The sequence below is a fragment of the Psammomys obesus genome, unplaced genomic scaffold, assembly GCF_907164565.1.
Source record: "Psammomys obesus unplaced genomic scaffold, mPsaObe1.curated_primary_1811, whole genome shotgun sequence".
In the NCBI taxonomy this organism is placed as follows: Eukaryota; Metazoa; Chordata; class Mammalia; order Rodentia; family Muridae; genus Psammomys; species Psammomys obesus.
In genome coordinates this window covers 34,507,322-34,518,433 of record NW_026596079.1, presented here as the reverse complement: position 1 = coordinate 34,518,433, position 11,112 = coordinate 34,507,322, and the positions used below count along the sequence as shown (strand labels likewise).

At 41.3% G+C, this 11,112-nt stretch overlaps 1 pseudogene; it reads right to left on the bottom strand.

The window, feature by feature from the left end:
- Positions 1–6,216: 6,216 nt before the first annotated feature.
- LOC129690860 (DNA-directed RNA polymerase III subunit RPC9-like) lies at positions 6,217–10,626 on the bottom strand (annotated as a pseudogene).
- Positions 10,627–11,112: the final 486 nt, after the last annotated feature.

Genomic DNA, 11,112 nt, shown 5'->3' with positions numbered 1-11,112 from the left:
TAGATAGATAGATAGATAGATAGATAGATAGATAGATAGATAGATAGGCAAACAATACTCATTTAAATTTATAATAGAGTCCATTTTTGTTTTCTTTCTTCCTCTTCAAATCATAGAGTAAAACAAAGCGAGAAACAGAAAACGTGAAGGGATTGTGCTTACACTTCTTTTTGAGTTTTAAGTCCAGGAACTTTTCTCACTTTTTTTTTTCCAAAAGGCTAACCATGCATAAAAATAATAAGAAAGATTTGGTATTCTGTGTCCTGAATCCCCGTCTTTCACACTGGACCCGTTTGTAAGTGTCTGTCAGCGTGCCAACTATAGGGCTGTGTCCCTGCTGGAACAGCCCAGTGCAGAATATCGGGTTTCTTCAGCAAAGATCTACTGCAACTTGCTAAGATTCGTAAGATGAGAGAACACAGTCTGCCAGTCATACCCCCCAAGGTGGTTTGGGAAAATGTGCATTGGGTGCTAGGAAATATTTTAGAGTCTATTTTCATGTGTATGCGTGTGTGTGCTGTGTTAGAGAGTAAATATTCACCCATCAAATAAGTATATTTGATTTCCATTCCTGTTGGGGAAAGAATCTGTTCTTTCCCCCTTTTTGGTGGCAATTCATTATTTTACAAGATTAATTACAGTTATAAATCTCATGTGTCTCCAACATTTGGCTTACACTTCGCCATATCACTATAAAATATGAGTAAATTTACTATAACAGATTGTGTCAGCTGATGTATACATTTTGAAAAATGGAAGCCAAATGTAACTGAATTGAATTGGCTAACTTCTAAGAACCAGTGAGCTGCATGAGGTAATTTGGACCAAGCTCAGTCTCAGTACTCCCAGGTTGCATTCTTCCTCTGCAGTAATCAAGTTCTGTAATTGCACGTCCCTGGCTTCAGAGGGGAGGGGCTTTATTTACCAAAATAAGAACTATTATTTCACCAAAATGGAATTTGAATCCCCCTCCCTATCTCTCAGGACACAGTGCCACCCCCAATTCAGCCCCACTGCAGATATACATTCCCTCTAGTGTCAACCAACACAGCACCCCATCAAGCCCAATTGCATTCTTTGTGATTTTGGAAGATAGATGGCTTCTTTCTTCATCTGTGTCCTTTAAAATGATATGCCAGGTCCTCCTCATGGGCAGGGGTCACATGCTCTACTCGCTAGAAGGGCTCTAACAGGCAAATTGGTAAAGTGAATAGGAATGGACTGTGGGGAGTTAGAATTTGTTCATCCTATTCCAAGAAGGTAGCCACAACTCAGCTATGACCAAACAATTTTGCACAAGCATTTGACAAAGCATTTGCAAAAACATTGGAGTCAAATCTTTCCATCTTTCCAGAAATATCCAACCAAGAAAATTAGGCAAACCCTTTTTAATGGCATATTCCAATTTCTATTTGTAGTCATTAAACTTAACGTTTTTAAATATAGACACATGAAGCCTGTGAGTTTATGATTAAGCCTTCAGTTTATGATAGGAAGTGGCCATTTGTCTCTAGACATGTGAAGAATAAACTTAACTTCTCAAGATAACTCACTGAATCAAATCTCCATCTCTTTAGAACTGGAAGGCCATCCAGGTTGTTAGCTTCAGACTACTTCATCTCACAATTATTCATTTATTACTCACCCCTTAAATATGCATTGAGTGGTTTTGCTAGAGGGGGGTATGCACAGAAAAAGGAAACACAGCACCTGCCTTCAGAATTTGCAATTTACTCAATGAGTCTAACTCGCTAACTAAATTTGTAACATCAAAGTTATCTGACAGTTTACCGTGGAGATTCACTGAATGGCAATTTAAACTGTCATTTTAAAACCAGTACTCACAGCTACAGTGATGCTCAGCTTTTTCGCAGTCTTCCATGTTCAGCTCCACCCATGCAAGCTGCTAGTTCATGACATAGCTGCTGGTATTTGCACATACCCAGAGAGCTGGCTGTGCCTGTTGGTTGCTTCATGGTCACTAAGCTCCACTGTTATTGATTCAGAAGCCCGAGGACATTACTAACTTAAGATATAATAGTATAACTTTAAAAGGTGTTTCTTATGGATTTAACTTTTCTTATTGATTTATTCCCTATGCAATCTATGTGGTCTAACCCTATCTCCTATGTATAACTAGAACATAAAAATGCCTAGAATTACTTTTAGCCACTAGAAATTAATAAAATAAAACTCACCTCTAAACTGAAGGAACCATACTATTTTTTTTTTTGTGGGGGAGGGTGCTGTTTGTTTTGTTTTGTTTTGTTTTGTTTCTGAGACAAGTTTTCGTTACACAATACAAGTTGCCTTCATACTTGTGAGTCTCTTGACTCAGCTTCCCAAGTGCTATTGCTTGTTCGGAAGATATCTCACCTGACACCCTAAAGTGCAAATCTAAATCCGAATATGCTAGACTGTGAAAGGGAATTAGAACAGAAAGGTTTTCGGGTACTTTCTAATCATCCTGTCTGCATAATTTAAAGCTGAGTTGGGTCTCAGTATAGTTTTATTTATCCCCTGCAGTGCTAGAGAGTGAACCCAAGACTCTGCACATTCTAGCCAAGCTCTAGACCACTGAGCCACGTCCTGAGGGGCTGCAGTTGGTTTTGTTGTTTGGTTTGGTTTTGTTTTTAATCAATAGATCCAGTGGTTTTCTTATTGTTTTAACTTGCAGAATAGAAACTGGAATAAATTATAAGCTATATAAGAAGATGAGTAGTATTTACTACCCATTTTCTACACTCAGGTACCATGTCAGATGAGTCACATTGTCTGGAGCTACTAGCTTAATCTCTCCTCAGTAAACAGTTAGGGAGACTGAATAACCCATGCAAAATCATATACTGGGTAGTGACTGCAGCGTAAATACAGGTCTATTGAAACCCGAGCTCCTCTACTCACTAGACCACACTACCGCTTTATTTATCCACTGGGTGTGGGGAAGTGTGCACTTGGGTATGCTGGTGACTAGATGCATGTAGAGATCAGACGGCCTCTTGCAGGTGCTGTTACTCTCCTTCTGCCATATGTATCCTTGGAGTGAAACTCAGATGGTTATGCTTGTGGGCAAGTGCTCTCCCTGCTGAGCTATCATGCTGTCTCCACAATGCCCCTTTAATGCAAACACTGAGGACATACTTATCCACTTGTCACAATTTGCATTTATAGATACTTTAACTGCCTCCCAAATTTTAAGCTAATGAATAAATCCAGGGTTTCAGTTAAGCTCAAATATATTTGTATCTGGCCAACTTTTCTTAACAAAATTGCAACCTTATTTCAGCCATAGTCATGGCAAAAACACAGGGCAAAATGCTTTCAAGTTGCTGTTGGTGAGTACAAACATAAGATATTACAGTTATTCTCTTGTAACTTATTTCAGGAATCAAGTGGCTTCGGGGAAACAGAGTGGATGCATCAGATTTGTTTTCATTATATAATGTAAGAGATGGACTGATGGTAATAGCTACTATTACCATCAGTCGTTACCACATCAGAGCTATTTCATCTCCCCGAATCACTAGCCCAGCCGCCATTTAACCCACGTGTACCACACACCTCACTTGCATTACTGATTGCATACACAGAAGTAATGATGTATGTCTGCTGTTTCCATTACTCTACAAAACAAAGCAGGCAAAGAAGCCAATGATATGCTACCTTCTCAGGTTCTCAAGTCTACAACAAAGACGAGAGAGTAAGGGAGAGAGAGAGAGAGAGATTACCCACGTACCTGCCTTCTTTCTCTACCAATTAACAGTCCAGAACCTTGTCAGCCCATGTGCACATTCTCTGTCCTGATTCTAATCCTGTCCCCTGAAAATTAAGGAACACTATTGACTGTGTACAACTATTCAGTCTCTCAAAAAAGGAAAGTTCAGAGTCAGAGAGAAATACAAAGCTCTACCTTTGCTATGATTTTTTTTTCCTGTGTAGCCTCTACATGCTAGAAAATTCACATACAATATTTATTACTCTCCTTCATTCTGTGGTTACAGTAAGATGTCCGGTCTCTACTGCATTAGCATTCTACACTGTGAACTGATGGAGATAAGAGAAGGTATGTGGGATAAAACACCCTCTCAAATCTATTAGAAATTTCCAGATCTAGTGAAGACAGGAGTAATTTAAAGAAAACCCCAGTTTATTCTCATGTTCAGTAGGTGTGATTTCAAAAATAGTTTGTGGGATATGGGTGGTTAGCCTCCATGCTGTACACACACTGAACCTTGTGCTAATGTGATTACATCTGTACACAACCTTCATGTTGTGCCATCATTATCTCTCAAACTATTCAGAGATTTCTTCTGTCTCCCCTTATTCTGGAAGTTTTATTGACATACTGGTTCTCATCAAATAGAATTTTCTGATGACCAACACTTAAGACTACTTATAATTATGTAGAATTTAATTGCACAACATAATAAATTTCTCTAGTAAAGGCCTAATTTTTCTTGAAGCATTTCAATATTGCTTAAAGTTTTATTGCATTTTATTTTTTTATTATATCCCTTTCACAGTGTTTTGGGTTTTTTTAATTTTTTAATTTATTTTTATTAATTACAATTTATTCACTTTGTATCCCCCTTGTAGCTCCCTCCCTCGTCCCCTCCCAATCCCACCCTTCCTTCCTCTTCTCCACCTGTATCCCTTCCCCAGTCCACTGATAAGGGAGGTCCTCCTCCCCTTCCCTCTGAACCTAGTCTATCAGGTCTCATCAAGAGTGGCTGCATTGTCTTCCTCTTTGGCCTGGTAAGGCTGCTCCCCCCACAGGGGGAGGTGATCAAAGAGCAGGCCAATCAGTTCCTCTCAGAGACAGTCCCTGTCCCCATTACTATGGAACCCACTTGGACACTGAACTGCCATGGGCTTATATCTGTGCAGGGGTTCTAGGCCATCTCCATGAGTGATCCTTGCCTGTAGTATCAGTCTCAGAAAAGACCCCTGTGCCCAGATTTTTTTGGTTTTGTTGCTCTCCTTGTGGAGCTCCTGTCCTCTCCAGGTCTTACTATATCCCACTTCTTTCATAAGATTCCCTGTACTCTGCCCAAAAGTTGGCCATAAGTCTCAGTATCTGCTTTGATGCCCTACAGGATAAAATCTTTCAGAGGACCTCTGTGGTAGGCTCCTGTACTGTTCCCTGTTTTCTCCCTCTTCTGATGTCCATCCTCTTTGCCTTTCTGAATGAGGATTGAGGATCTTAGCCAGAATCCTCCTTCTTGATTAGTTTCTTTAGAAGTACAGATTTTAATATGTTTATCCAACATATGTCTAAATCCACTTATAAATGAGTATATACCCTGTGTATCTTTCTGCTTCTGGGATACCTCACTCAGTTCCCACCATTTGCCTGCAACTTCCCCAGTCCACTGATAGGAAAAGTCCTCCTCCCTTTCCATCTGACCCTAGCCTATCAGGTCTCATCATAGTCTTCCTCTATGGCCTGGTCACATACTTTTAATCCCATCATGAAGGAGGCCGAGGCAGAAGAATCATCAAAAGTGTGAGGCAGAGTGAATTCAGGGTCAATAATGAATTCAAGGTCAATATGGACTACAAGAGACTCTGAAAACAAACAAATGCTTCTCATCCCATGCTACCTAGGCTCTCTGGCAAGAAGAGGGCCATACCTAGATACCCCTTGACCTTGAACCAGAACCATGAGGCAAAATAAGCCTCTGTGTTTTAGTCACAGAAAACGGATTAATTTCATTGTATGTTTGTGGTGTTCATACATGGTAAGTGTGTTCACATGTAGACCAGGCTGGGCTCAAACGGGTTTGCTCTTACCTCCATTTCTCACCTCCTGTTCTAATGACAACATTTCTCTACAGTGAGCTAACGAAGCCCCGGGTCGTTCCCCTGGAGCAGCTGTGTGTAGCTCTGGGCGCTCTCAACCATCTGAGTTGCTCCCGCAGCTCCACTCTACCCAGCAGCACCTGTCACTGCCTACAACACAGCCATCAAGGTGCCTGAATAGCTTTCCACTATATCCAAGTATGGCAGAAGCCACAGAAGTCTTTCTACCCCAGAGGGCTTCATAGCCATGGCCCCGCTCACAAAGGTTTCTTTTCATCTTATTTTTGTGATTTTTCCTGAGATCAGGCAAATTCAGAAAGGGGGTAAAGCCAAACAAACAATCCTCTGAACATCCAGGAAGTGGCTGCTAGGGCTCTGAACCTCACAGACAACCTGGCCAGCCATTGTTGACATCTATGCTGGGTCCTCCTCTTCCATCTCCACATCATTGCTAGTACTTTTGTTCTGCTCATCCCCTGGCCCTGCAGGCAGAATGCTAGTGACAGTATGCATAGGGCTTCAATCTGCTCCTCTGTGAGCCATTCCTGACTCTCTTCTACCATCAGCTGGAACTCAGCAGCAGTCATTGGCCTGTGATTCAGCAGCTGAAGCTTCTCGGCTTTGGTCACATTTTCATTGCTGTGAGGAATTCTTGGATAATCTCAGAACTCTGGTTCCGGCATGGTGTTTTTGATGTGTATTTTAATGTCTCGTAAGTGATGGCGTTCAAGTTCTGCTGCCCAGCGCTGTGTTTGTTCTTCCCGCAGTCCTTTCGCTGCTCTTTGAGATCCATCAGTGACTGGTACACCTCATAGTTACTGAGCAGTTCGGCATTCTCATCCTTGTCCTCCTCAAGAGTCCAGAGGTCTGGCCACCAGCTGCCTCTGGGTCCTCAGCCGAGCCCAGTTTCTCCTGGACATGCGGCTCATACTTCTATGTTGTCTCTGCCTCATTGTGTGCAGCCGCTGGAAGGGAAAAGCCTCAAGTTGCACCACCGCCACACTGCTCACTGTGCCGCAAGGCACTCTGGGCAATATGGTATTTCTTTAACAGTGAAATATAAGAATAGTAAATACTGACCTTGCTACGATTTTTTTAAACAAATATATTTAAATTCTACATGAAAGGATCTGATTTCTAGTGTCACAATGAAATTACTCCAAAAGCTCATACTTGTCTATATCACATCAGGCATTTGTGTTGTTTAGGTCATATTATTATGTCTGATTAGTATATTGAGCGTGCATACATACATACATGTATTTATGTATATATACTAACAATATTTGCACTAATAGTCGCTGACTATATCCCTCAGTCTATAAAGAATAGTAATGAAACACTTGCATACGCAGTGCTAGATAAGGGGGTATCTAGTTATCGAGAGAAAATTAATAAAAACAGACAATAGAACAAATAATTGATATATGGTATGTTCTTGACTTTGATTTATGAAGATGCATATATTACCCACTAAGCCGCTGTGAATTATTCAGTAGGAGTTTACTTTCTTCTATGAAAACGTTGACCACATAAAGACACTGTAAGACGGTAGAGTAGATCCAAGGCAGCAGCACACACTCCTCCCTTCCCATGATGCCATCCTTAGCATTTAGTTTTCATCCTTTCATTTACTTTATGAACAAGTGATGACAATTTCCCTTGGCACTTCTGGTCCAAGTTTCAAGGGGAAAAAAGACACCCAAGAGAAAATGCTGTGCTATGCCTATATCAGGAAACCAATTTCTTTCTTTTTTTAAAAGAGACATTTATTTTAATATTTTTATATGTATGAACATTTTACTTGCATGTAAACCTATGCATAACGTGTGTGCCTTGTTCCCACAAAAGCCAGAAGAGGGTGTCACATCTTCTAGGACTGGAGTTACAAGCAGTTGTTAGCTGCCTTGGGACACTGGGTCATCTGGAAGAGCAGCCAGTGTCCTCTATGCCATTTCCCTGACCCCCAGGAAAACGTTTTTAGAAATCCACTTGTCTCAGTTGGCAGCATATTAACCACCTTTGCTCCAACACATTTTCCCAGAATAAAATCAGGGCTCTGTAAGAAGAGAGAGAGAGAGAGAGAGTTATGGTAGGTAGGTGACCATTTGTTTCTGAAATATTGAGATACGAAAAAAGGGTGAGTATTCACGGCATATATTAGTGGCAGTTTTTACCTGGGAAAGGAAAAAGAAGATAGACTTGAAAATACAGCACAGATTAAATACCCATGAGAAAACAAAAGTAGTTGTTTTCGGTAGGATGAACATGAGTATAGGACAAATTTGTTTGACACTGAGAAACCAGTTAAAGTGCAGGCTGTTACTGAGCTAGTGGAATCAAAGATAGAAGGAAAACTTCGGGCTTGACCTGGGGTACATTAGGGACCCAGTGGAAGTTTAGAAGTGAGAGGATAAATGTATAGAACTAGTAATTGAAGAGAGATTGTTCTAGACTGGGAAAGGATCTTCACCCACCCTTTATCTTACAGAGGGCTAATATCCAGAATATATAAAGAACTCAAGAAGTTAAACAGCAATTAAAGTTAAACAGTAAACCAATTAAAAAGTGGGGTACAAAGCTAAACAGAGAATTTTTTTTAATTTTTTATTAATTACACTTTATTCATTTTGTATCCCCCATAAGCCCCTCCCTCCTCCCCTCCTGATCCCACCCTCCCTCCCCTTTCTGCATGCATGCCACTCCCCAAGTCCACTGATAGGGGAGGTTCTCCTCTCCTTTCTGATCTATCAGTTCTATCAGTCTATCAGTTCTATCTATCTATCTATCTATCTATCAGTCTATCAGTCTATCAGTTCTATCAGTCTATCAGTTCTATCTTTCTATCTATCAGTTCTATCAGTCTATCTATCAGTTCTATCAGTCTATCAGTTCTCATCAAAATTGGCTGCATTGTCCTCTACCGTGGCCTGGTAAGGCTGCTCCCCGCTCAGGGGGAGGTGATCAACAAGCAGGCCAATCAGATTATGTCAGAGGCAGTCCCTCTTCCCATTACTATGTAACACACTTGGACACTGAACTGCCATGGGCTACATCTGTGCAGGAGTTCTAGGTTCTCTCCACAAAATTAAAAATCCTGAATGGCAGAGAAACACTTAAAGAAATGCTCAACGTGCTTAGTCATCAGGGAAATACAAATCAAAACAACCCTAAGATTTCACCTTACACCCATCAGAATGGTTAAGATCAAAAACTCAAGTGACAGCACATGCTGGAGAGGATGTAGAGAAAAGGCAAACCCTCCTCTATTGCTGGTGGGAATGTAAATTTGTACAACCACTTTGGAAAGCAATTAGGCGCTTTCTCAGAAAATTAGGAACAGTGCTACTTCAAAATCCAGCTAAAGCACTCCTAGGCGTATATCCAAAATATGCTTAAGTATACAACAAGGACATTTGCTCAACCATGTTCATAGCAGCTTTATTTGTAATAGCCAGAATCTGGAAACAACCCAGAAATCCCTCAACTGACAAATGGATATAGAAATTGTGGTACATTTACACAATGGAATACTACTCAGCAATTAAAAAGAAGGACGTCATGAAATTTGCAGGCAAATGGTGGGAACTAGAAAAGATCATCCTGAGTGAGGCATCCCAGAAACAGAAAGACACACATGGTATATACTCACTTATAAGTGGATATTAGACATATAATATGGTATAAACATACTAAAAGCTGTACTCCTTAAGAAGCTAAGCAAGAAGGAGGACCCTGGGTAAGATGCTCAATCCTCATTCAGAAAAGCAAACAGGATAGACATTGGGAGAGGGAGAAAACAGGAAACAGGATAGGGGCCTACCACAGAGAGCCTCTGAAAGACTCTACCCAGCAGTGTATCGAAGCAGATGCTGAAACTCATCGCCAAACTTTGGGCAGAGTTTAGAGAATCATACGAAAGAAGGGAAAGGTGAAAGTCTGGAGGGGACAGGAGCTCTACAAGCAGAGCAACAGAACCAAAAGATTTGGGCAAAGGGTTTTTTTTCAGAGACTAATACTCCAACCAAGGACCATGCATGGAGATAACCTAGAACCCCTGCTCAGCTGTAGCCCGTGGCAGCTCAGTCTCCTAGTGGGTTCCCTAGTAATGGGAATAGGGGCTGCCTCTGACATGAACTCTGTGGCTGGCTCTTTGATCACCTCCCCCTGAGCTGGGGGGGGGGGGCAACCTTACCAGGCCACAGAGGAAGACAATGCAGCCAGTCCTGATGAGACCTGATAGGCTAGGGTAAGATGAAAGGGGAGGGGGGGTCTCCCCTATCAGTGGACTTGGGGAGGAGCATGGGAGGAGAAGAGGGAGGGAAGGGACATGGGAAGGGGCTACAGCTGGGATACAAAGTGAATAAATTGTAATAAATAAAAAATGTTATTGAAAAAAGAGAGAGAGAGACTGTTCTCATTGTGCCCTACATTTAAATGGAAAGAGGCTGGATTTTTTTGCATCTGAAGTTACTGGATAATGTTCAGGGTTTACACTGTACCGATTACAGTTGTTGCCTCACTGAAGGTCTGAGACCTTGCACAGTGTTTTCGGATTAATGGTTCATAAACTGGCAATCATCTATGGTGTAGCTCTGATCACTCCCCACACTGTGCTATCTGTTCTTGAGACTTCACTAAGTCATCAGGCCAATACCATTGCTATGTTTTCAGCATATGGAGTGTTTTCTATGTTGGATTGTGACCATTGGACTTTCAGAAAAGAAATATAAGTGATGGTTTTCTAAAGAGCAGAACTGCTTAAAGTTAGTATTGACAGTATCCATGTGTGGACAAGTGTATGAAGACTAATACCTCCGCCATTGTCCGTTTCAAACGCTGTACATCCAGACTCTGGCTTAATGGCCTGTCTGACTCATTGTCTACACCTTCTCCTATCCCTCCACTCCTGATCCCTGGGGCAACTCAGATTTCTGCTGCAGGCTGGAGTTTAGCCCCACTTCTAACTTTGGGACCAAAACTTACTTCCTTCTATTATTACAGGAGAAATGTTGAAATCAGAATCTAGTAGCTCAGTGACTCAGTAACACAGACAAGAAGCCGGCCTTGTTTCTGCACAGGGGTACTCTTCAAATGCTTTTCTGGATATTAAGTTCTCATGGAATTCTTCCTCGTTGACTGACCTGTTTTGATGCTATGTCCTATTGTTCTAGTACTGAGGTCTACCTAGGTACAATTTGTCCTCTTGAAGGCCAATATCCTATGTACAAGTCCCCTTCTCTGACAAGCTTTCCTGATGCTTTCTACCCCCTGATGACTTTTTCTTTTCTATATCTTTTGACTGAATTC